Raw genomic sequence first — 26,008 nt, 5'->3', positions numbered from 1 at the left:
AAAAGGTATATATTCAGAAATGAATTATGTTGAAATATTCTTATATCCTGATAATAAGATTAATGAGCGTATTTAAAAAATATATTTCAACTAAACGACACAAAACTAATGAGTGAAACAGGCATCACTTCATCCTACGTTACAAGATAGAGAAAAAATAACCGATATTTTCCTACCGTTTCCAAATTACTGCTCCACAGGTACAACAATCCCTAAGGTAAAATAAACATCAAGATTACCTTCACAGATTGATCTACAACATCCAAGTTTTAAAAGTTAAAGCTTACTCAGCCATTTTAAGAGTCAGGATTTAAATTGCAAACAAATGAAAGTTATCGGAGAACGACTATTATAAAGTACGCCATTCAAGAGAACTGCTTGCGCTGAATGGACGGCCATTTGAGTAAATGCAACATTGTTTGTACGTACAGACCAGCAGGTCAACCTGCACCAATTTGTCGACTTTCTTTAGTGGATTTTCTATTTTATTGTTTGGTGATAAAGTTGAAAATGTATTGAATGAAGATTGGAGTAGCTTTGTGATCCGATGTCAGTGCCTCTGATGATTAGGCTAGGATTTGGCAGAGAATTTTGAAATCATGTTCGATTGGTTGGCAAAAGGCTTGCTTACATGGAATTTCTTTTTTTACCTATAAATCTAAACTGACTAGAAGGTTTAGTACCAAATAATATTATTATATACTTAGCACCTAATATTATATAGGTAGTACAATGACGTACATAAAGCTTTTAGTTATCAACTAGTACATTACACGCATTTTAGTTATCAAACGTATGTATGTTGAGATTTATCATTGCATTCCCGTATCACTGTGTGAGTAATGAATTTGGAGCGAATCTCAATTCGTGTAATGTAGGGTTTGGAACGAAATAGATGTAGGTACTTACTATATGTCGAAGTGATTTGTTGTCTGCCAACTTAGATTAGAATTGTGGGTGAGCTGATACAAAGCTTTATTCAATAATGGATTGCATTCAATCAATTCTTTTCATTCGTACATAGTTCGATGTTTTACCAAATAATCAATACAAGCGTGTTATTTCACGTCGGTTTTCTGTTCAGTCGTGTTATCACACTAGTCGTGCCGGTCCATTCGAGCGCTACCTCACTTAAACAAGGCAGTCAAAAAAGTAAACACCGTATGCCTTCCAAACTACAGTCTATTACATTAATATTTGTTAATTTATGTGTGTTCTAATAATTCGATTGTTCAAGTAATAGGCATCCTCGCCAGCATCTCGAGCTGATTGGATGTCTCCACTCGTTGCTTGGCGACAGTCCAAACAGCGGTATTACCCTAATAACATTCATTGAACTTGCAAACTTGTAACAGTTGGTAAGTATTTTGTATATTACGTTGAAAGTCTATTTTTATATACAACTAGTTAGCTTAAACTTCGTACCGCCTCAAACATTTTGTTCTCAAACTTCCACGATTAATTCAAAGCCAAAATTATCCAAATCGGTCCAGCCGTTCTCGACTTTTAGCGAGACTAACAAACAGTAATTGATTTTTATATATAGAGATTTAATTCAGACAAACATTTACATAACTATATTGTGTTTTTTTCTTTTATCGAAGACATAACTTGTCTCCATGCATTTCAAATATTCATCAAATGATAGATCGTAATCTCATAAAAGCGTGGCAAATAAAGAAACACACCTACACGTTTTCCAAGTAAAGAATAATAATAATAATACCTACGCCACGCTTGTACAACTAAACTTATAAATAAAATTGAAGTGTCCGTTTGTAATATTCATATAGCCGCTTTTTATTACATACTTATGAACATACATATGGTACATATATCGAAAACACGTTTTTTTTAATTTTTGTCTGTCTATCTGTCTGTTTGTTCCGGCTAATCTCTGAAATGGTTGGATCGATTTTGACGGGACTTTTATTGGGAGATAACTGATGTACTAAGGAGTAACTTAGACTACTTTTATATTAGAAAATGACACAAAGTCCATATTACACGCGAGCGATTCTGCGGGCATCATATAGCACATACATATTATTTGCGCTTAAGCAATTTAATTGACAGTTGCTACATTACCATACGATTGTACATAAAGTCAAGAGAACAGTACCTAATTTGCCTAAATATTCTTAATACAACTTCCGACCAACAATTGCATTGGGTCTTAGATATGTCAACTAAAGACCGAGAACAGGACACACTAAGTTGCATATACTTTGGGATACTCTGAGTTATGAAATAGTTTCACACACATATAGAAAAGTAGGTATATAATATGAACCAATGTTTGTTTGGTGCCTGTATTGTATATGTATGTATGAAGAAATACAGTGGCTGTATGTATTATAAGGTAGTAATTGTTCGGTCTTTTGGAAAAGCACCCTAATGCTTTTCTGCAATCATCATCATCAATGATACTGTGTTTACTTATCTCACTCAATAATTTATGTATTGTGTGAACTCATTTGTAAAGACTTAATTTTAATATATCAATACCAACGTATTTTACTGAAGCATTAATGATTCATGATTTTACATTCGAATATTAATATTCAAGTGTCTTTGTGTGGTATCGCTCATATTTTCAATTCCATATATTTTCTGTAAGTTGGCACGACTGACTCTCTCTGCCAAATATTATATTATGTTTGTAACATTCATGTGATTTGACCACATTATGGAATCCAGCTTATTTTTTAGTCATTAAAATAATCAAATTGCGAATTACCAAACGTTCTACATTTGAAATTTTTGATTTAAATCTAATTCTACTCTATTATTTTCTCTTTTATCGACAATAAGAATACAAGCTTAAGTTTTTGATAATCTTTGTTGAAGTCATTCTTATTGCACTATGTTTTTAAGTACAAATGCCATATTTTTGTAATAACTACCGTGAGACATACTAAATAAACTAAAAAACACGGTTTACTCACGTATATTAATGGAGAAAAATACTACTAGTTTCGAGTCACAGAGTCGCGGTGACATCGCGCAGCTTATAGTCTGCGCACGCTGCTCGCGATGAAGAGTTCCTGTGCGACTCGAAACTAGTAGACCTTTTCTCTATTAATGTGCGTGAGGAATCATGATTTTTTAGTTACTAACAAAATGGCATGTTTTTCTCAACGACATGTCATTTACTCCATAATTATAAAGAAGTTAATAATACAATAGCATATAGGTATATCAATAGGCTACGCAGCTTTTTACTGAAAATCAATCGTCTAATTACGTAACCTAACGAACCGTGCATAAACAGCGCACTCGGCTTCAATATAATTATTTAACACTGAAAACGGTTTTAACTAGCGTTTTCACCCGCATTCTCGTACAGGCTATTTTTAATATGTGAATAACATTTATTTTGTTTTATAGTAAGATACTGTTTATCTTTAGCGATGCAATTAGCAAGCAGCATACTTAAATACGTTTAGTATGAAACCGTACTGTTACGTAGTATTCGCTAGTAATGTAGTATTTATATTAGTAATTTTTGCTAGTGTGCAGTTTGTGCTTTATTTTAGGAACTTACCTACAGCTAGTTCTCATTAAATTTGCCAGAAATGAGAAACGTCAGTAAAATCTTTTCTGTATATAAAAATCAATTGTTGTTTGTTAGTCTCGCTAAAACTCGAGATCCGCTGGACCGATTTTGGTTTAATTTTGGTCTTGAATTAGTTGTGGAAGTCCAGGGAAGGTTTAAAAGTGGAAACAAAATATTTGAAACGGCACGAAGTTTGCCGGGTCAACTAGTCAGCAGTAAAGGAATCAGTAAAGTATAGCATAAATGCATCAGTACTTAAATATACATAAACAAAACAAACTTAAAAGAGATATTTTTTTTAAATGTACAGAATTTTAACAAACAATATCGCATGTGTTTTTATTCCGTAAAATCGGTAATGTCTGAATATGACAGAACAATATTGGAGCACCGATTGCCGCTCGAGGCGGCCCGATACCACGCTTTGTATTCAAGAATTTGTATCGATAATTGTTTCGCGATGTAAACCTTGTGTGTGGCGTACTCAATTATTACAATCTACAGTTCCTACACAAGACTGTTTTATTAAGGTAGAGAAAAGAGAAGACTCACCCCCTATTACATGGGACTTAGGTATAATACATATGGTGAAAAGTGGGTAAACATTGTATAGCGACATTGCGTGCCGTTATGTGCACTTCTGCCTACCGCTACGAGGATAATAAAGGCGTGGCGTTGTGTGAGATAAGAGTAAAGTATCCCTGTTTTCATCTATTCTCGAAAATGACAGTTAAAGTACCTGTAGATAGTGAGTTTCGAATTGTAGTACCTGAACACATAAAATTTTTAATCGACATCTCAATCAAACAAAGACTTCGTACCAACCAGTCCTGCTGTTGACAATAGGACAATGCATAGGTAATGTTATTTTCATAATGCGACATTAATACCAAAAATACAATTGAAGCAGGTTCTATACATAAATACATAAATATAAAAACCGCACAATGTTATACCATGCGCACATATTGCATGTTTACATGATAAAATCATCGGACCCGACCAATAAACGCCACATCCCCGTTTATTTATTCTGAATGTGTATTTAAAAATATGCAGCTAAATTATACAATGGGTCGTATCACTATCACTCCTACACATTACGTGGTAGCTCGGTTTCTTTCAGGTACATGTCTATGTGTCTAGTTCTCACATGTATGTTTATACTAGCTTTTCTACGGGACTTCGTACGCGGAATCCTGGTTTTTCTCGGTCCCGTATGATTTTTGGGAAATCCTTGGGTAAACAGTACCTATGTGGATATAATGTTATCTTGGACTCGATAGAGGTGCCTTATGCAAGTAGATTTAATAAACAAACATAATGCTATGTTTTGTATTTAAAAAAAGCCTATTAGTGTTCTTAGCACAAGCTATGCTTATATTTTTCCAGCGAGAAAGAGAAAATAAGCGTCAAAAAATCATGTCTCGAATTTACGCACAAAACGATACATTTCTTTGCGTTATCATCTCAGAGATAAAATTGAAATGTCTTGAGTGCCTTCCAATTTATCGGCTACTTACAATCAGTACTCCGTAGCACAGTAAAAATAACTTACAGGCTTCAATCTACTGGTATTTTTCGTACATTATTGGTAAGGAGTGTACATCAAAATGGAGAAAATATAGGATATACATACATACATAACCTCACGCCTGTCTCCTATCGGAGTAGGCAGAGACAATGAAACGCCAATTGCTACGAATCTTACATACCTCTTTCGCTTCATCAACATTCATTAGTCTTTTCATGCAATCAAAGTCATCATAGGATATATGTATAGGCATGTTTTTATGCTATGATTTAATAAAAAGCTTATGTCCCAACGTAGCAAAGAATACTACTTATAAAATCATAATTATTATTTATCATACATTAAACGGATCACGAATGCGTTGCGGACCATGTTGGAAACTGTTAAAATGCGCCATCGGTTTACAACCACTAAACAAATTAAATTGAAATCCTTCTAAAGTCTATCTAATTTGTCATTAAATCAATTACCCATCAGTCAATTGTATTAGTTCTGTTCTGATGGAAGCAATCACTTAAATGTATTGTATTATCGTGTTTAGGAATTACGGCGTTGATATGACAAACTAATTGATTACGCCAATATCAGCTGAATGGCAGGAGCTAACGTCGATTCCATTACCAATCGTTATTGGTAAATAAATATCAACAATTACACGCAGAAATCTGTGTTATGAAGGCTATTGTTTGATTGCATTTGTTGGGGATATAAGTAGACATCTTGAGCGTCTTCAGAAATTAATTTAGAACACCAATTGTATGAAGTTTAAATGACACAGTGTGTACCTCGTAGGTAAATTCTTGATTTACATGTTTGTTTGAGATGTGTATGGACCTGAAAACGCCAAAAACTAGCCTTAATACTAGGTTATTTAGGTTTACTTTGTATAGTTGCGTATTATTCCCAATCTTCAAAGAAAACTGTAAACAAATATTCAACTAGATAGCTCCAAGATAATTGTCATAACAGTTGAAGTAGCTTTCCGAATCATTAGTCATTACAAACGCTATCGTGACGCGGCGTGACGTTAGCGTGACGTTAGCGCGACGACTGCTTTGCGTGACGTCGACGTGAATCAGTCGAGCGAGTGAGCAATGACAGGCGACAACAGTAATGTTTCATCTCCCTGTATCTGTTTGACTTGCTCCTTTCTTCATTAACAGATTATCAGGAATGATATTGAAACAGAAAGATGTCATGTTTACAGAATTGAGTTTTGATTGGGCTGTCGATACAAAGTTAGAAACGCTTACACAAATATTGTGATTGTTCTTGATTTTAAAAAGAGCTCGTATTAAAATGGTTGCTTATGTCTGTAATTTGAAGTGATCAAATTTTTAGTTTGGAGTTTAATTTAGAATCTAAAATACGCGGCAGTTGCTATCAGACTTGGGTACCATTATTGTCATTTTTCATATACTTAATGACTTCGTAATTACACCCATCCTACCAAAAGCATTCTACTTCAATAACTCTCGTCCTTGTGTCGAACATTATGTTCCTCGTAATACACTAACGAATAGTGTTGTAAACACGTTTAAACACAAAAACCCTTACAGTTGTATGTCGAGGCGTGGTCTACTTTTTGCATGAACTGTACTCAACGTCACGTTTGTCTTAACTTAAATTAATGGATGGAAAAAGTGGAAACTAACCGAAACTTGTTTACTTGTACGTGAATGTATGTTTGGAGTGTAAATGAAAAATGTTGTTCAAATATGAAGTACCTACCGTGTTATTTACTTCTGTGAAGTTGCCAGAAGAGTTTTATATACCGACAAGAATCCATTTTAGTATAAAAAGTAATTTAAATTATTATATATTCTTTATAATACCAATATAAACCATATTTCAACTTAAGAGAATACATCACTACTATCGCCAATAAAAAAAAATATAAATTAACATTTCATCAGAAAATATAAATATTCATTTAAAATCCTCAGTTTTAAAAACATCATCAGTAAAAGACTCAGCTTTTTATTCACTTTACAGCATACACACACACGTTTGCAAACCAAATTAATGCAACTTGAAGCTGAAAATGAGTACAAAAGTATTAAAAATACCTCAGTCCAATGCATAAAACACTCGAAACGAGTGGTACTTGAAATTCTATTCAACGTGTTCAGTAAAAGGAGCGAAAAGATAACATCAAAAAGCTGATACAGTTAAGCTGAATGGAAATATAGGGGCGACTTTATCAAAATATCAGATTACTTTCGCTCTATTTGTCATATGTAGCCGATACTATTGTCATACGCTAGTCAAGTGTAGTAAGAATGTTAGACGTTAAACGAATTACACGTGTCTTCTTAAGATTGCCGTATACGTTTGTAATAATATATAGGGCTCAAATAATATACTAATCAAAAGTAAGTCATTGTTATAACTATTTAGCAACAAAACATTGACTGCTGAACATGTATAGGTTTCCCCCAAAAGTAAAAGTAATTAAAAGTACCTAATTAGCTAAAGAAGGCACTCTGACCGTCGCACTTAGAGTCATTTAATGGTTAGTTAACCCAGTCTTTAGCAATTGTTTTCGATATAAAATCGTTACTGAGGAATAGTTTAAGTAATCATTAAATTTCTCTGAGTGTGGCAGTTAACTTATTATTATACTAAGTAGATGGAGTTTAGGCAATAGGATTTCTTTAAAAATCTGTGAATTTAATACCCATTACCATGACTACCAAGAAAATTGAAACATTAAAAACTCGGATTATCTTCACAGTATCGACCGTTAGACGACATTGCCTGACTGCCTTCGCCAGACGATGATGCCTTCAACCCGATATTGCGCGGGCCTAGGGTTCAATGGCCCTTTATAGGCAATGTAGACTTTTTATGAAGCCATAATACAAATTGCCATTGCATAGCTGATTATTTTGACGCTTATATCAATCTGATATCTTTATAAAAGATTTTGGTTTTCTTTTATGTAATCATTGCTCCATTTTATTTTAGATAACAACTTTGGAATCTATTTAGAATAAGCGGTTCAGTTTCAGTGTAATGTGCTTATAATGTCTTTATTGCATCAATAGTCTGGTAATTGCAAACTAAAAATAAATACTGGTAATTGAGTTTTCTAGCTGGAAACTATTTCTCGACTTGTGGTAGGTGCCATACGGTTTACCAAAGCAAATATGATGTTAACAGTAAGAAACGTCACGCTTTTTATCCCCGAAGGGGTAGGACGAGACGTGCACATTATGGCACTATACAATGTACACCCACTTTTCACTATTCGTGTTATAAGTATCATGTATTAGGGAGTGAGCCTATTGCCATATACTGAGCACAATTTCTGACTACGTGTTACTACTGAGAATTTTTCGAAAAACCAAAACTAGTCGGATCCAGGAATCGCAATCAAAACCCCTTGCCTGGCAGTCACACTTGCGAAGTTGCAACCACTCGATCAATTATGATGTTAACTTATATGTATCTAATATCAATACTGAAAACTTTCATAACTCTGTAAATTACGGAAATTGAATTCAAACTACAATCAAACAAAAGTAATCAAAATACCCAACTTAATTAATTTCCTCTCCGTACAATACACACATTCATAGTACATTACACCATTTTATTTGATCTAAACGCGGAAGCTTTTCGACATTGCCTGTTCAAAAATTCCAATAATGCCGACGTTTAAAATAAAACTATCAGTTGATTACAAACTTCACCTGATGCTGGATATTGGATCATTTTTCCAATATACTGTTGTTCAAAGTTTCATATTTTTAACGAACCGTGCAATATGTGCAATGTTTGTCTACCCAATTAGCGAATAAAAATGGAAGTGTGAAAGCAAAGTTGTTTTAAATATGCATACTTTTTTAATGGGTTTATGCATATTTTTAATGTAAATTCTGGTTGTTTCTGCATAAAAATTACTGTAAAGTAAAATTATTTTACCTACTTTCCGCTATTTTAAATTGTAGTGTAACCAAACTAGAAGCTAAACCTTTCAATGCCTTTGAAGCTACAAAATGAGACAACAGGTATTATAAAAGATAATCAAAATGTATTTAACCGTAAAAGTGTGACAAACAAACAAAACTCCCATCTATATTTAAATGTATTGTAGCACAAAATACAAACTACAATACTGAACACAGACGATAACAAATTCAATAGCAAAGAGACCTTGATCTGAATAGAAACGCTTGCTCCATTTAAATAAAATTATGGGAGAAAAATATGTTACTTTATTCTTCTTTGTTCTCATGGCGTTAGAAGCAAAGATTGTCACATCCTTGCAGGCAAGGTTGCAAGGCGACGCGACTCCTTCACGCTCCGTTACCCCCAGTATAAGTCCCTTTTGCCCCCACTTACTTTATCTACTTTCCAACATTTATTCTGCTCTGTCACACCGTTTGACTTTCCCTTCCACAAATAACATAAAAACTTGCTGTTTTTCTCGTTTCTTGTATGTTCTATATTTATAGTGTTGTTTGCATATATATTGTAGTTCGATTTCCTATTACTTAGCGCAAAAATGTTGTCCTTAAAAACATCTATTTTTTTGTCCTTATTGTCCACCAAAATGACGACCTGTTCAATTTTCACACACAATGGACGTCCATCAATGAACAGACAATTCTTCTGCACGGGGATTTTAAAAGTAACTAGTTTTCATGTTCCAATTCCATTCATAACAATTCAATTTTACTACAACCTAATACGAGACTTACTCCCCGATCAAATCTACAACATAAACAGATAGTTGAAGAACATATTATTGAACTAAAGCGAGCAGAAATCCAAGTGTAAAAGCTACCTCCTTTAGCACTGCTACCACTCTACGACAAAAGTCACGTACCTACTTGAGACAAAGGAGAACGACTTTATTAGGAATTAGATCGTAACCACAGATAGTAACAGGCAACTGAATATAGATGGAGTAATTTATATCAATTCTACTTTTCTCATGTAGTTTCTCTTTTATTTTTCACGACTGTCGCGTAAGCATTACGTATTCTTACTTAGATTTCGGTCCAAATAGGTATTGGAAGACATTAATGTTGTATATGTGGGTCATTTGTTATTTAATTTGTGTTTGGTTCAGAGGTTAGGCTTTGAAAAGAAAGATTACAAATTGATTAATGTCTTTTTATACAGAATCTATTGAATATACAAAATTCTCAAACAATATCAAATTCGATACCTACTATAATAGAGATCTAAAAGTACAACAATTTTGACACGTGAAACTTGAAACCTCGAGTTAGAAAGTCAATGTCCCCTTTTACAGAAATATTTTTCAAGAAAGAAGACATCGTACAGCTTCGCATGGAAAATCCATAAGCCATATCAATTCACATAATGGGTGTCCCATAATGGCAGGGTATACGTGTACATTCCGCTGGACACACGGAAACTACCCCATTACCCGTTCCGCGGTCAGAAATGTGAGACGAACCTCAAGAGGAAAATATTAATACATAATCGTGTCAAGAATAAATCTGTTGGTGATTTTGGTAATACTTTTATGGTGTATTGTTTTATTTTATTTTGTTATCATAATAGAGGTTTACCTACATATTGAGCGTGGAACGTAATATATATATTATAATTACGTTTGTTCTACTCTAATAAATGCAGAAAGCATAGTTGATAGTAATCACTATTCTCAGAAAGCACGTTTCGCCGAAAACGTCTGGTAGAAATGGTAGTATATTATTTGTGTAATCCAAAAATTGTTTTTCCAGGATTGTGTATGATGTGTGTTTGCATACCTCGCCCCAAACTCAGGAAAAAATCCAGAGTGGAGGGAACGGATCCTTTAAATAATTACAAAAAATTAACGGCGTCATTATCCTCAAACAAAAGTTAGTAATTCTGCCGATTGAAACACGAATTTGGTTTCAATAAATCGAGCCGTGTCATTGCTCTCAACTAATCCTATAAAAATAAGAATGATAATAATTTCTACGGCTTTGCTTTATAATGCGGGAGACTAATGATTTGTTAATTGAAAGTTAAAGTTTTTTGAAGAACTATCCGGAGTCATGTTTAAAAAACAATATTGCAACGTGGAATGCTTATTAAAGTACATTTCAACCGAAAATTATTGATTTTGTTCCGTAAATCTTAGTCCTATACATTCGGACTATGTATATATTGTCTCTGTCATTTACTTAGTTAATAATATTCGTAATAGTCCATAATTCGACAGGCACGCGCTATATTTCATTTGTATGACCACATTTATTACTACTTCTCTTATCCTAATATTCAGACGTACATAGGTACGCAATACATACATATATTATGAGTAAACATACAATATCTGAAGAATATAATGACAATATTAGCAACGTGAGCCGTCTCCTTTAACAAAGAAGTCTATTGAAGAACGTATGCTGAAGGAACATTAATTTTCATACGAGGAGAAATGAGTTTTATGAAGAATACTTCATTTAGCGAAATAATGAGTAAGTACCCAGTAGCCTAGTTGAGTAAGAGTTTAATGAAGTATTTTATTACAGTACAGGCTGCCATTAGGTATGGTCTTGTTCTTATTTATTATTGAGAACGCAAGTAATGAAATGATATATTATAACGCATTGTGCAAGTAGTATCTATATTCAAGTGTGGGCGAGCCATGCGCTGACACGAATTTTCGGACAGGCTCGACCGGAGTGATACCCCGGCCTCCGGAAAACCAACGTGAAACAACGCTTGCGTTGAGTTTCGTTGTATATGTTAGGTTACAGGAGGTCCAATTACCTCCCTCTCCAATCTTTCCAATCCCCGATCCCTCAACAAACCTTAAATTCCTAACCCCCAAAAACCCGGCAACACATTTGCTTTGTGTGCTAAGCAATTGAAAAATAACGAATAAAATAAATACTAACCAGTCAGATAAATAAATAGCAAGCAATTAGTAAATAATTAAATTATTTGTTTGTACACTACCGGGTTAATTAAACAATATACAACAATATTTATTTGCATTTGAAAACAGTGCGGTACCTACAGTTTATTAATTCAATTTTCAAATATTAAATTTTTCAGCTACAGGTAAAACTCGTTGCATTTGAATTCTAAACTTGTATGCAGGCACGTGGAATGGCAATGTTGGCGGTATTTTCTATTTATGCCATTTTATTTCTAGTAGACTCGACTCGTGTGTAGCTTAGTTTATAAGTTCCAATAGAATTTTATACCAGAAAATAATTTCTTTCTACATTTTTTATATTGATACAGTGTACTGCGTATAAAATTGTGTTGTTGTTAGTTAAAGTTGAAACAAGATGATGTTTATTTCAATTCGTTTGAATCGCAGACAGAGATCAATAACGAGGGTATCAATCGCTGTTTTCTACCATAATAAATTAAACCAAATGTTATTGTCGGCCTTATATTTCACGAAAACTTTCACGAAAATTCTTATCGACCCCAACATCCGTATTCCACAACCTGCCTTTAGACTAACAAGAAGAACATTCAATAAAAAAATCGAAGCGTTCCTCGATATCGGAACTCGGAACCACGAGCGGTTGGCTGTCGGATAATATTCAGCTAGAACGACCTTCGGGTTCTCGATCACAATAGATCAGCGTCATGGTAGCAGCATCCCATCTCTTCGCGACAAATCACGTAGAAATCACCCGATCTTATCTCTGTACGCTCACATTTCGTCCGACAACTTTATATTATTGAATTTTTCGGTCCACGATATTTTCCGCCCGAATGGAAGGGTGTAAAAGGTAATGGCGACCTTTTTACTTTTATAATGCTCTGTAGAATACGTTATCTGTTGCGGATTCCTTTCGCATATTCCCGTTATGATGATATTTGCGTAATTGCTTCTGTATGAATGGTGAGGTATTCCAATTATTTTTTAATAAAATTTATCATTTTTACTCTCGGATTTTCTTTTCGACTCGACGATGTTTTTTTGTTTTTTTATTTTATTTCTGATGCGGATTATGCATAGTGGGTGGTTTTATGCTGGATTTAATATTTTACTATAGATACTGGTATTACAAGACAGAGTACCTGCTAAAATGTGTGGTTAAGATAATAACACTCCTATACATAGTACAGGAAAACCATTGACTGGGACGAGACATATTCTTAATAAAAAATAAGTGAATCAAAACCGAATTAAGATGCTGCTTATATGGTATATGTACCCTATAATCAATCATAGCTAGCTTAAATTCTGGATGCCTAAAACATGAATATTCATGGCTCAATATTCCTACAACGAAGGTATGCAAATTAATAAGATTTTTATCAGTCCATTAAGAATTAGGATTTGTTGTGTTTCTTAAGATTTGAGGAAAATTCAAAGAATAGAGTGTATCTAAATTGGGAGAGGAAAGTTTAACGGGTGAGACGATAAAAGTATCAGGGGCAATCTCTTTCGATCAGATTTCGATAATGAATTCCAGTAATCCAGTAATCTATTCGGACAATTGGAAAAAGATAACGATAAAAAAATTACCTACAATTTTTAAATCAAAATTTTTACTATGATTGATTCTATTTCATTATATTTTATTCTGTTGTGCGTGAAATTAGGTCAACTTGCCGCCAGGAATTTCATATAAACAATTTCATTACCATAAATAATTGACGTTCATTTCATACTATTAATTTACTGGACTACGAGTACATATGTACTCAATATTTTGACGTTATACATGTTTATGAAGCTGCGTCAGATCTATAAATATATTATCAGCATTATTAGCAACCATTTCCATTTGCAATAATCGGGTTTGCTGAAAATCAGTGACCAAAACCATTGGAAATAGGTTTTCGTCAATTCATTATCAGGCAATTCGAGCATAACTGTGAAGCGAGCAGAGAGCATAATTCTGCTATTTGGTGATTTGTAAACATTGGTACGCGTAACGACCAGCTGCCGACCGGAGCACGCGCACTCGAAGCCGCAACTCTTGACCCGAAAACCTTGTTCGTTTGTAGCCCAGAAAATAATCCAATAATATATATCTGAAGCATTCTTGTCTGCCTGTGAAAGTCAGCAATTGTTGCCGCCGATTTACTTAATACTGCTTCACAGCTTCAAAAACAATGAACGGATTTTTCGGACGCTTGAATTTCGATTACGTTTGTAGCTTTCAATTGTTCTGTCGATTTCTTTGTTTTTTTTAAGTATTGAATTATGTATAGGTTTGCTAACGTGGACAAGGCTTTTTGATGTTACGATAGGTTTTTGATGAAATTGGCAAAACGCTTGCACCTAAGAATTTGAAATACTTTTAGGCTTAAGATAAAATCGTGACATGTTTAAGGAAAGACAATGCGTAGGAAATAGCTATTTAAAACATAAGTAACTATTTTATTTAAAATGTACAATTAATGTAATATTGATATGATAACCTTCCCAACTTTTAATGAGTTTTACTTCTGAATGTCCATACAGTTGAACTATTTAGAATGGCTGTCCTCAAGTTTAAAATAATAGCTTTTGTACGAGCTGAAACTCGATAAAGCAGTCTGTAGCTTCCTCGGCAACATTTTATAATGCTTGACATTCTGCAACACTTGTTAGTTACAAAGAATATTTGAAAAATGTGTCACTTTATTTAGAAAAATCTTATCAAGATGATTTTTTTCGCTTGATACATAAAAGCTTCGAATTAGAGACAATTTCATACTTCTGAAAGCTATCTCCTATATAGATTTCTAAAAGAAACAATCTGACCACAGTTTACCCAACACACGCAGAAACCACAAAATAAAATCACACCTTTTTTATATCCAGGAAAAAATACGAATTTTATAGCAAATGGGAAACAGGATAACCACAAATACAGCATCAGGGTACACTTTGATAAACTCGGTGAGAGCAATCATTAATCATTCGTCAGTTGGCTATAGAAAGCCGGTGAATGCGTCAATCGATACGTTTTGCTTTGTTGATCTGTTTGTGTTGCCGAGGGCATAGTGCAAAGGTTTTTATACATTAACGTTACAGCGTTTAGCTCTCTGATTGGTTGGTTCATTGGAGCTGGCCAATCAGAGCGCCGAACGTCATAAACGTGTCGATCACATTATATTAAAACAAAATCGCACTAGGTCCTGTGTTCTGTTAAACGACGTGTGATTATGCTGTATGTTGTAGGATGTTACTCATGTTACGAATGATGAGTTTGTCGAGCCAATTTGTTGATTTGTTGCTGAACTAGAGGAAGATGTGTCTACCTCTCTATTATGTTGTTTGTGGAAGTGAGAGTAAACAAGTGTTATGGTATTTTGTTCGGTTTTGATGATGTCAATTAGTTTATAATAATTGTAATTGTCAATGGTTTATAATTTATAATAATTACGATATCAAATAGTAAAATGGATAGAAATCATTTGAGTGAATTTGAATCGGATGATTTTTACGTACATAATTCGTATATTTTGGTATGCATCAATGTCGACCTGACCCAATTACAAAAATAAAGTAAATAAATCAGTAATGAATGTAATACAATTTAATAATTCATCACAGTAAACAGTCTGGATAACCTGTCGAAAATTTCAAATGAAGTAATTTGAACTTTTTGACAATTCTCCTTCTCTCTCTCTCTCTCTCTCTCTCTTTCTCGTGCTCCGGAGAATTGATCGTTGAAGTGATTAAGTATTTATCAATTAAGTTAGTTGGAAACTCGAGCAGACGGCACAGTATTATGAATTCTATTATCAAAATTTTATAACAGCCCTTTTGCTCTGCGAAATGGTGATGTTATTTTGAGTTCATCTCTGAAATTAAGTTGATGATAGTGGGAAGTTATAAACCGCTAATAAACCTGAATCTGTCGGCGATCTTCAACTCACTAACCACCAGTCAGGTGTAGTATTCAACAATGGTAAGCTCTCGTGTGATTTTTACGTATTTAATGTTAAACTAGTGCAAGTGCAAGTGGAAGAACTGAACTGAACTTTTATATCTTTAAAATTGCTGTGTCCAAACTGGGTCCATAATTGTTACTTTTACCTTTAAGAACATCTATGTACAATTGTACATACATTGTGGAAAGCAAATAAATGAATATGAATATGAAGATGCTCATAGTCGGACAGTCGATTTTCACCAACAATTATAGAATTATTAATTTAAAATGTTTGAAAACCAACATACCATATTATACAAGGAACTAATTCTCTATAAATAATTACCCGGCCACTTAGGTAATAGTCTAATATCAACTGAGAATATTACAGTTCCCAGTTGAATACAGATATCGTTCGCTCAACAGCGATGCATCAATGATCAGTATGGAGTACGGACAGCGCATTTATCTTCCAAGCACGGAACCGACTATGTACGGTCTACATGTTAACTGTTACAATAGATTGAGATCCGTGCCTGTCAGTGTGTGTGTGTATCTTGTCTCTATATTAACCAATATTGTTTTGATGTTTATTGTAGTTGCCAAGTTTGATAGGTATTGACACTGCATGCTGCTCATGAATATGAGCCTCTAGCATGGCTTGAAACTAGTCGAGTTTCTCGTCAAACAATTACGTGAGTAAGCCAATAGCATAATAATTAATTTGATAAGTATTAACGCTTTAAAAATATAACTTTATTTTTGTATTTTAACTTATATTATTGCGAATAATAGATATTTTCCTAAAAAGTAATGATAAAGAATTGTAGTTCTTATTCAAAAGATAAGATTATGTACAATTTCTTAGAAATATATGAGTCGCAAGCAAAGGGATATTTTGTATCTCGTATTCTTTGATTTTATGATATACATTTATCTCATAAGGTAGAAATCACACTACTAGAAATACACGATAAAAAGTAGGTGAATTGCGTGATTTCCAGCTAAAGCTTATGCATTCGCCAAATATTTAAGCGAATAAGTTAAAAATACCGCTTGGTTGGTGCTTAATAAAACGGTAAGTAAAAATAAACACAAACTTTTTATAGCTTGCCAATTAGCGCAGTCAAAATAAGTAATAAACATAAATAAACGACATTACACAATACACACGGTACATTGAATAAGTAAATCGCACTTGTTTCGTGACTAATGATTTACAAATAAGGGGGTTCTCGGCTAAATATTAATTTATGTTCATTGTTGTGTCTTCATAATAAACAGCCATTAAAATTCCTGAATGGCCGTTGTAGGCATTTTATGAAATATGTGCCGCTATAAAAACATGAAAATAAGATTTTTGTGAATAAAATTTTGGATACGAGGCCCTTTTGAATGCGCGCTCTCGACGGAATTGTATTTTATTATATTCCTGGGTCTGTATTGTGATTTTAAAAATTCGTAGCATGCCCCCCTCCCCTAGAGAGGTGTCCTCCGACCTTCGGAGGCTCTCATCGTTTCTAAAGCACATTAGCCTGGCAGAATATATGTGTAAAAACATACAAATGAGGGAACAGGCGCGAATTCGATAAATTTATTATAAAAACATGCGAAAGAGATAACTGGAGTGCTCTTGTTATCGTAATGTGTTTATACATTTCTCATGTTGTCTCGATGTATATTTAATCATCTTTATGTTATGTGAAAACTTGAAGTAAAATAATGCTCTACGGGCCGTAGGCTACGGCCTACTTAGGACAAAAATAACATTCATCCTTTTTTATATGTTCTTACCCTACTACTATAATCAGTTGTTTTATTTATTGTACTTGTGACTAGTAAATCAATTAGGGAATGATTTTATTCCGTGATAAAATGTAACAATAAAATGTTTATTAATCAGATCGTGGAATATAATTACAGAATCATTAATATTAATTTATTGTATGAAATATATTTTATAGCAATACATTATTTATTAAAGTACATCTGCATACTAAATATTTATGCAAATAGACATAACATAAAGTACCTACTTTATGTTTAAAAAAAGAGGTCTCCTTTTTCTATTTTTTGTCACCTAATATATCTGAATTACAATATTTTATTAGTTTTATCCTCACAAAAAGGCTTTGTGTCAACTAATTTAATTCTTGAACATGAAAAAATTATGAACTCTAGCTTGTAAGCCGATTAACTTCTTGTCTCTAAGTCTGCCATTCTAAATGTAATTTTACCCCTATGAGTAGGTGGTTCTGTTTTGCTTGCTAAGTACCAGACAAACACATAAGCCGCCTACATACGTTTAACTTTAAATATGCTTCATATAATATTAAATTAAATAAACTAAAGTTTGTAAGCGTAACTAAACTCTATGTGTGCTATCTTAAAGGTGGAATTTGTAGCAAATAACATAGTTTATATTTATAGGTAGAGGTAAACTTACGTATGTAAAAAGTAAATCACTTTATGCTGCATTCATCAATGAAATTATAATCGAAATGAAACCACAGCGTGACCTTCAGTACAAAATAAAAAGCCCACAGTACACAAGCAAGCTCCACATAAATTATTTAAAGAACGTATCACGTATTCATCGCAGTTTCACTGTACTAAAAGTCACAATACACAAATTCCTCTCGGGACCAATACCGGGTCCTAAATTCAACGCGCTGTCCACGATTCATTTCAAAGTAAAAGAGGTATAAAAACCAGCGAAAAATCCTAACAAATAATATTTTACTCACAAGTTTTCAACAGGTAACTTCAGTATAGAGATCTCTTTCGAAATGGGAGCACAGAGCTTTGTCGACAAATCCTTACATATCCACTACTCAGGTTCGCACGAATGAGTGCGACACTCATGAATGTCGACCAAATCCAATATGTTTGTACATACGGATTCAATACGTTTTATTATGTATTCTAGACTTTCAAAGTCCCATAAAGACGAGAATGAAAGGCTGTTCACTGTTATCAAGATTTAGAGGAATTATTTATTGGAAACTATTCTCCTTTATAAATAATAAACCTAAGTTTTTATTGAAGGGTTTTCAAGCATAAAGTTTAGAATAGATATTATTTTATGTACTCATAATATTTAAATACAAACAAACAAACCAAAAGAAAACAGTCGATCAAAAACATTAAAGGATTAAACTAACATCGGTACGTACCATATTTGTTATAGAGTACCAAACACCCATATAGAGTGGTACAATATTTTTATAAAAATTCTGTCAGCTACTATTCCCATGGGGCGAGTTACCCGCCTGTGTACGTTACTAATGGAGCCGTTTTATTCGACCGTGCGATAAAAATGTGAAAAACTTGAGCGATATGTTGTCGATAATTTATCGATGAATCGAGTTCGGTCGTGTGTTTTCTCTTGTATAAAAAGAAATTAATACGGCTGTCTTTTTGAACTTGAAGATCGATGAACTTATTTTGCTTAGCTAAGTGTAAATTTCAATGGGTTATAAAAAATATTAATATACATAGTTTTTGTGTGAGCGACATTTATAAAAAGTACCTGATATAATTTTAATCGTCACTTGTTCTCTTCTCCACTCTTGACGATAGTTTGTGTCTTTACATCATCCAAAAGTTACTTATAGTGCTATTGAAGATGCTTTTTTTCATCGTATAGGTTGCAAACGAGCAGAGCGACAAGTCACCTGATGGTAAGCGATCAACGCCGTCCATGCAACTTATGTCTAGACATTCCCATTCAGAGAAATGTTGATGATTATGACGATGCAGGTTATGTAGCAGAAAATGTCGATGATGAAACTTTTCACCACATGATTTACATTTCCCGAAAAAATGTAAATAAACAAATAAAACTTATACGATCCAGTCATCATATAACACGTAACACAAAAACAAAAATGGCGTCACAAAACTGAGAAAAAGTCAGGTAGCAACAGTTATTTTGCAACGTGTTATCGATCTATTTTCTGCAAGTTCCAATGCGGCTGAAGTGTTGAAGAACTGGAATCCGACATAAAATTTTATTACCCCAATGATATATGTTCATTTATATAGCTGACCGTGAAACTGCCACTGTTATTGTACGGATCGGTATCAAATATATCCGATGTTTATTTTATTACGTGGACTTGCCCTTCAACAAGTCGACCTTGGTCTGTTCCTTTTGTTCCTAGGCTAGCATTGATGTGGATCACCACAGATCAGCCACTTTGCGGTATTAGATACTGACCTAGACAATTGAATACGTACGAGAAGACCTCACGTAACAACATTAGTTATAATATAGTTTTTACAAAATAATTAACATTGTCAAAAGATAATTATGGTTTGACTAGACCAAACTGTCCAATTAACAGTGAATAAAGTGCAAAAAGGCTAACAAGTCAATAAATTACATACCTTTAAAATATATTTCACAAATTAATTAATTAAAAATGGAAAATGAAATGCTATCATCAATACATCAAAAGCCAAGGTAACCAAGAAAATGTAGTACAAACTTTTACTAGCGTAATTAACTGTTAAGAGGTATTCGGGTCACCGCTTAAATCCGGCTGAGCAGTAACTATTGTTACAAAGCTGGGTACTGCCTCCCTCGACAATCCCCGGGTTTTCTTTACCTCAGATGCGAGAAGGTACGACTCAGGCTACGGCTGTCTATAAATAATTCTCAACGGAAAAAATCGAAACGCCGGCGGACTCGAGCATCCCCGAAGATTCGCACTATCGTTCATAATTTAGCAATCAACAAGATTAACGTCGACTCCTCTTGTTATTGTATTCAGGAAAAATCGAGGAAAAATGTTTTTTCAAGAAAAGTTATAGTGTTATTGTGTCATTCGTTGAGTTTTATTTGCTTATGTATGTTACGTTACGCAGAGTTTCACTATGTATTTGCCACATTTAAAATTCTTGTGTGAATAAATCGAACACTGCTGTTCATTTTTTTCTCTAATGTTGAGTTAAGAATAAGATCAAATCTTTTAGATTAGCATCACTCACTAACAATTAAATTGACCACATTCACTCTACTTCTAGCTTTTACTACCCTTTTTAATCAGCCGTATGCTAAGCACATACTTAACTTGCGTAAGTACACTAAGATGTTTTATTTGCAGTAAAACCCTGTATATCGCAATAAAATGTAATCCGTATTCCTCCCACTTTACCAGAACATAAAGTTCCGTTGCATATAAATTCGATGAAGTTAAATAATAGTATGGAGCCTTTTGTATCCCGGCCAAGTGTTTTTCGACTCCACCTCCTTTCTCGACAACTTTTTTCAACTTCGAATTATTCAAATGTATTTTGAGAAAGTCTTATTTTATTTACTCGCGGTCTATTGTAACTTGTTTGTACCTATATATTGTGAAGGGGCCTATGTTTACATAGTAGAATCACACTCGCCTTCTCAGCAATGTGATCAGTAAACCTGTAGGTGTTACATCCTATATACGTGTCATACCTATACGCATAAAAGAATTAATCTATGTAAGATCTTTAGGAGTAGGTTTTTAGATAATTACAATTTTTCGCGACGATTGTTTTAAGTAGATCACTATCTTTGTACTATAAATTGAGAAAGGGTTTTAGTGACGATGCAAAATAACTTGTATGTACAAAAATATAAGTTACAAAGTACAATATCAGCGATAATTTATTTCCATATAAATTGTTACCTACTGAAAGTTTAGGTCTAGCTTATGTTAATTTTGAACCTAATTACCGTACACAAGTGACCTAAATTACATCCACGCTGTGATGGATTTTTCAACACCAGGCACGTGTACTTTATTTAGGTACTTACATGTATTGTTTTAGGACTAACGTGGTTATACCTCACTCTAGAACATTCTCCAGTATTAGGCCAGACATGACAAATATATGACCTGTACTGTACACCATAAAGATAATTTTTAATTGAAAACTTATATCTAATGTTGTCCGATATGATAATCGTATTAAATTATACTACCAATATTTCAACCTATATATAGATGTCCTTATCGTTTGCACCTACGCATTTGATGGCGAAGAAATTTTATAACAAGCATATTATAACTGCTAAGCTAAAGATAACCGCACTAATTCTATATATGAGTCGCTCCATACTATACTTCAGCGTTCATATGTTTCATTTAACAACAAAATACATCTAAGAGCTATTTCACAGAGAATATGAATTTCATTAAAACACAAACTAAATCATAAACCTGACTAATATTGCTAGTGAATGGCCCTTCATCGCAATTACAAGTCTGCCGCGTCGAACGAAATAGGGCCATATACCGTATGTGCGATGTGCGAATTTATATTAATCACTTCTCTAAGCTTTTATGGTCCTAATCTAGATAGTGCTTAGCTACTGCTATACGAACCCTCGTTTTAGATAATGCCACTTTAAAAATAAAACCATAGAATAACTTAGGACGGTGTTTTTAGTTTAATATGGTGATCGTGAAATAAGCTGCTGCGTATTAAAGCACTCAGTTAATACAATACACCCCATAATTCTAATAAAGAATATGAAAACCAAGGATTACAATTAATCTTAATTTCTTATCTCCTTTAATTTTCCCTCTACATTAATCTGGCGAAAACCCATATTGCAATTTACCCAAACCAATGTCAAGGGCAAAAGAAAACTGTTGGCGCATTATGAATTCCAATACCCCAACATAAGTATCAATTTCCATTACTGAAAGAGTTCGTTATGAATATTTTCTTAGCTTAGGCTTTGTGCCAGCTTTAATTTTCAGTTTAAGTTTCCAACAATTTGTCTTGTCGACGATATAGAAAACGGTCCAAACTTTTGGCTCTCCGCCTCAGTTTTCCGCGAAAAAAATAGAACTTTAAAATATGGTAGTAAAAGTTCAGCATACGAGTACCCCAGACAGGTTATGAAGACATTTTATATTTATTATTTATTTTATGGTTGACTATCTAGAATCTAGTGGCTGCATAAATAAATTGAAGTATCTATCTTTTTTCTTCTGGCCATGTCCCAACTAGACTTCATCATTGGTTTATAGTGTAGATACTGTCTTTTAACAATATTTCTATAAATTTAACAGTATTCGTATAACTCTAACTGTATTAGTATGAATTTAACAGTATTTGTATAAACTTTATACAAAGGACAGTGTTTTACAGTGCTTTCAGATCATATTAGAAAAGGATATAGACCCGTTGTGTGTATTTCAAGCATGTTATAATAAAATTATAGGTAATATGTTTAGGACCAAGACACAATTGTGTCCTTAAAGCAAAATTTTCTATATCTTATGATGACACGATTAACTTAATAGTCATCGTTGTACCTACACCACCATTTGCATAATAACCAAACACCTCACTCATTGCATCTTAAATAACTTTTTGACTTTCGTTTTCATATAAGTAAATCCCATTCCAATGTAAAACATTTACTGAAATAATGTAACTCAAAACATAAATATTTAGCATAACGGTTTTATTATACGAAACAGACTTATTCTGGAGTAATCCTCAATTATTCTGCAGAGGTTTCGGTGTTTAACTTGTAACGATGTCGGGGAAAATTGACAATCATATCAAAAGGGTACCAAACTCACAAACTGAATCATCATTAGACCGTTTAGCGTTCAGCGAATGTTTACAGAATCGGATTTGGTGCTATAGAGATACAAAGTTGATGGCAACAGAGTCGGCGGACCATTGCCATATCTAATCTCTTGGGACTTGGCCAAAATACAGATTAGCAGTCCCCTAAGAATTATCCTTTGTGACCGAACTTGGAATCCGCTACAACTTTAATAACTTGATTTGGTTTTGGTTACTGAAAATTGTTATCGGAACTATTTTGTGCTATTGTTTCGCCCCGACTGTAAGGGATAGTTTATGCGGTGGACTGGACTCGACTTTACATAATGCTGTCTAATGTTAAATTAATATTTTGATTTTCCGGCTCTCGATTACTAAGTCAATGTTCATTTAATTACGATTTTATTAGTTTGCGGTGGAATGACCTAATATTGTGTAAATTTTCGCTGATTTCACCATTAAAGGAAGCTGCGTAATTTGTTTAATTGTGAATATTAAAATGTAAAGTAACTATTAATATGTACTTTAATAAACGCATATCGTGTCGATATATCTTAACTATTAGGAATCACATGCATTCGACGGAAAAAAGCCACATATTACTCGTTAATCACATGTATCCGACGGAATGCAAGGCCTAAGTACCTATACAAAAACAATTAGCTATTTAGATTGAACCAAATATTCGAACTCTTGCTAAAGTACTGAGTAGTCGAACTTTGACTCACCGTACATCGTACAGCGCACGTCTAAAATTAGTTTGAAAATCAAATCGTCAAATGGTGAAAAGGTCAAATCACATTCCTCATTTGATGGCGCCGCCGTTCGATACTCATTTGACATTTAGACATTAATGAGAAAGAACTTTTTCTATTATTTTTCATAGACATAGCCCGAGGGATCTTTGCTTTTCATAAAAAAGTAGTATAAAAATAATTCTTGTTACACAAAAACTTAAATACGTAGGAGGCACAAAGCAGTTTTGGTCTTTGTAAATCTAAATTAAAAATAAACTGTTTGTAAAGGAAATGTAAATCGCAATATTTTGTTACGCTTTGAAATAATATTCCGACGGATGCTTGTCTTTTGTAGACAATGTAACGAAATACTAATTGGTGCATCTTTTTTACATTGAACGTTACTCTCTGATAAAAAGAAGGTTTGTTAGCTGTGTAAATACTTCTTGCTGTTCATATTTATCTTTTTCTTAAAGCATTCGATTTTTAAAACAATGTTACCACTTTTTTTTCGTTGTTCGATATTTAAAAATCTTTTTTTGTGGTCCTAACAAAAATGTGTGTGTAGCAGAAAATTTTATAAATTTTACATGAACTTACATTAGCATTGAACGCAACAAGTTAAGCCAGGGCTGAGTCCGCTATCCTTGTGCTAACACGATGACATTATACAATTACCTACAAGCGTGTGAACCAACTTGTATTACAAGCAGCCCTATTAAATCGGCGATCGATTTTTTTTCAGTAATATATTGGAGGATTTTGCTTTTAAAATAAAATCGATAAATCTTATCTCTGCTCAAAATAACATTGAGAAACTCTCAAGTTTTTTTTTCTATAATTTTTTATTGTAATCACGCATCACAAAATAATTAATTTTTTAATGTAGATAGTTAATATTCCTTTATTAAAATTGCATTAAATATATGTTCACAGAAAGCTTTTTAACACACATAAAAAAAAAAAAAAATACGGTCGAATTGAGAACCTCCTCCTTTTTTTGAAGTCGGTTAATAAAAATGACGAGCTTTTGAAAAGGTTTTAACGTTGCTCTTAATGTGTACGTAAGAGTAATTGAATAATTAATTACACCGTATTTCTTAGTCGAAATTAACTTGTAAACGGATTAAGTACATAATAATCTTATGATTAACGTAAATTGTAAATTATGTAATTAAATACATACCGTTATAATAAGCGAACGAAGAATTTGTAGCCGAACATGAAACGCTCGGTGAAAAAGAAACCTCTAAGAAAAAAAAAGTTGAAAAAAAAAATATGTAAAAAAACAAATCACGTTTAAATGAAATAACACTGAGAACTGTTCACTTGTCCACTATATATTGTGCATAGGTTCGTAGGCGCGTGTTGTACCGAGAGCGCGCGAGGCGTGCTCAGTGGGCGGTGGCGGCGGGTGCACTGGTCCTGTGCTCCCGCCCGCCCTGCCTTCCCCGATACCTGTTACAGGTACGGTCCCCATACATCCAGAACTAAGTAGCTGCTATTGATGGACAAACCGAATTGATTTTCGCGCGCCACGATTACCGTGTGTGCGTATACCTACTTCAGATTAATACACTATAGCTACATTTTTCTCGCTCAGTGTAACGCTTCCCGGAATTTGGTGGAGATTCATAAATTTTCGTGTAACGATAAACATCTACACTGGTGGAATTTAACAAAAAATCTTCGGTTATTACAAATAAGTGCCGTATGCAACTATAACATGAATTTTATACGTCATCGAGTGTTGTCTATTTTTGTGTACCTATTGTTTTAAAGGCGG

At 33.6% G+C, this 26,008-nt stretch overlaps 1 protein-coding gene across 9 annotated transcripts in view; it reads right to left on the bottom strand.

Moving 5' to 3' along the window:
* The window catches only part of LOC118264018 (voltage-dependent T-type calcium channel subunit alpha-1G), a 125,721-nt gene extending 100,063 nt beyond the window's left edge, over positions 1-25,658 (bottom strand). For 6 of the 9 annotated variants that reach the window (XM_050704803.1, XM_050704797.1, XM_050704799.1 and 3 more), the window contains exon 1: positions 25,409-25,658. The gene's annotated coding sequence lies outside the window, so the exon portion shown is untranslated. The remainder of the gene's footprint in view (positions 1-25,408) is intronic. The other 3 variants (XM_050704800.1, XM_050704802.1, XM_050704805.1) reach the window with 1 other exon arrangement.
* Positions 25,659-26,008: the final 350 nt, after the last annotated feature.

This window comes from Spodoptera frugiperda, chromosome 26, assembly GCF_023101765.2.
Source record: "Spodoptera frugiperda isolate SF20-4 chromosome 26, AGI-APGP_CSIRO_Sfru_2.0, whole genome shotgun sequence".
Lineage (NCBI taxonomy): Eukaryota > Metazoa > Arthropoda > Insecta > Lepidoptera > Noctuidae > Spodoptera > Spodoptera frugiperda.
This window is presented reverse-complemented; position numbering and strand designations above follow the sequence as displayed.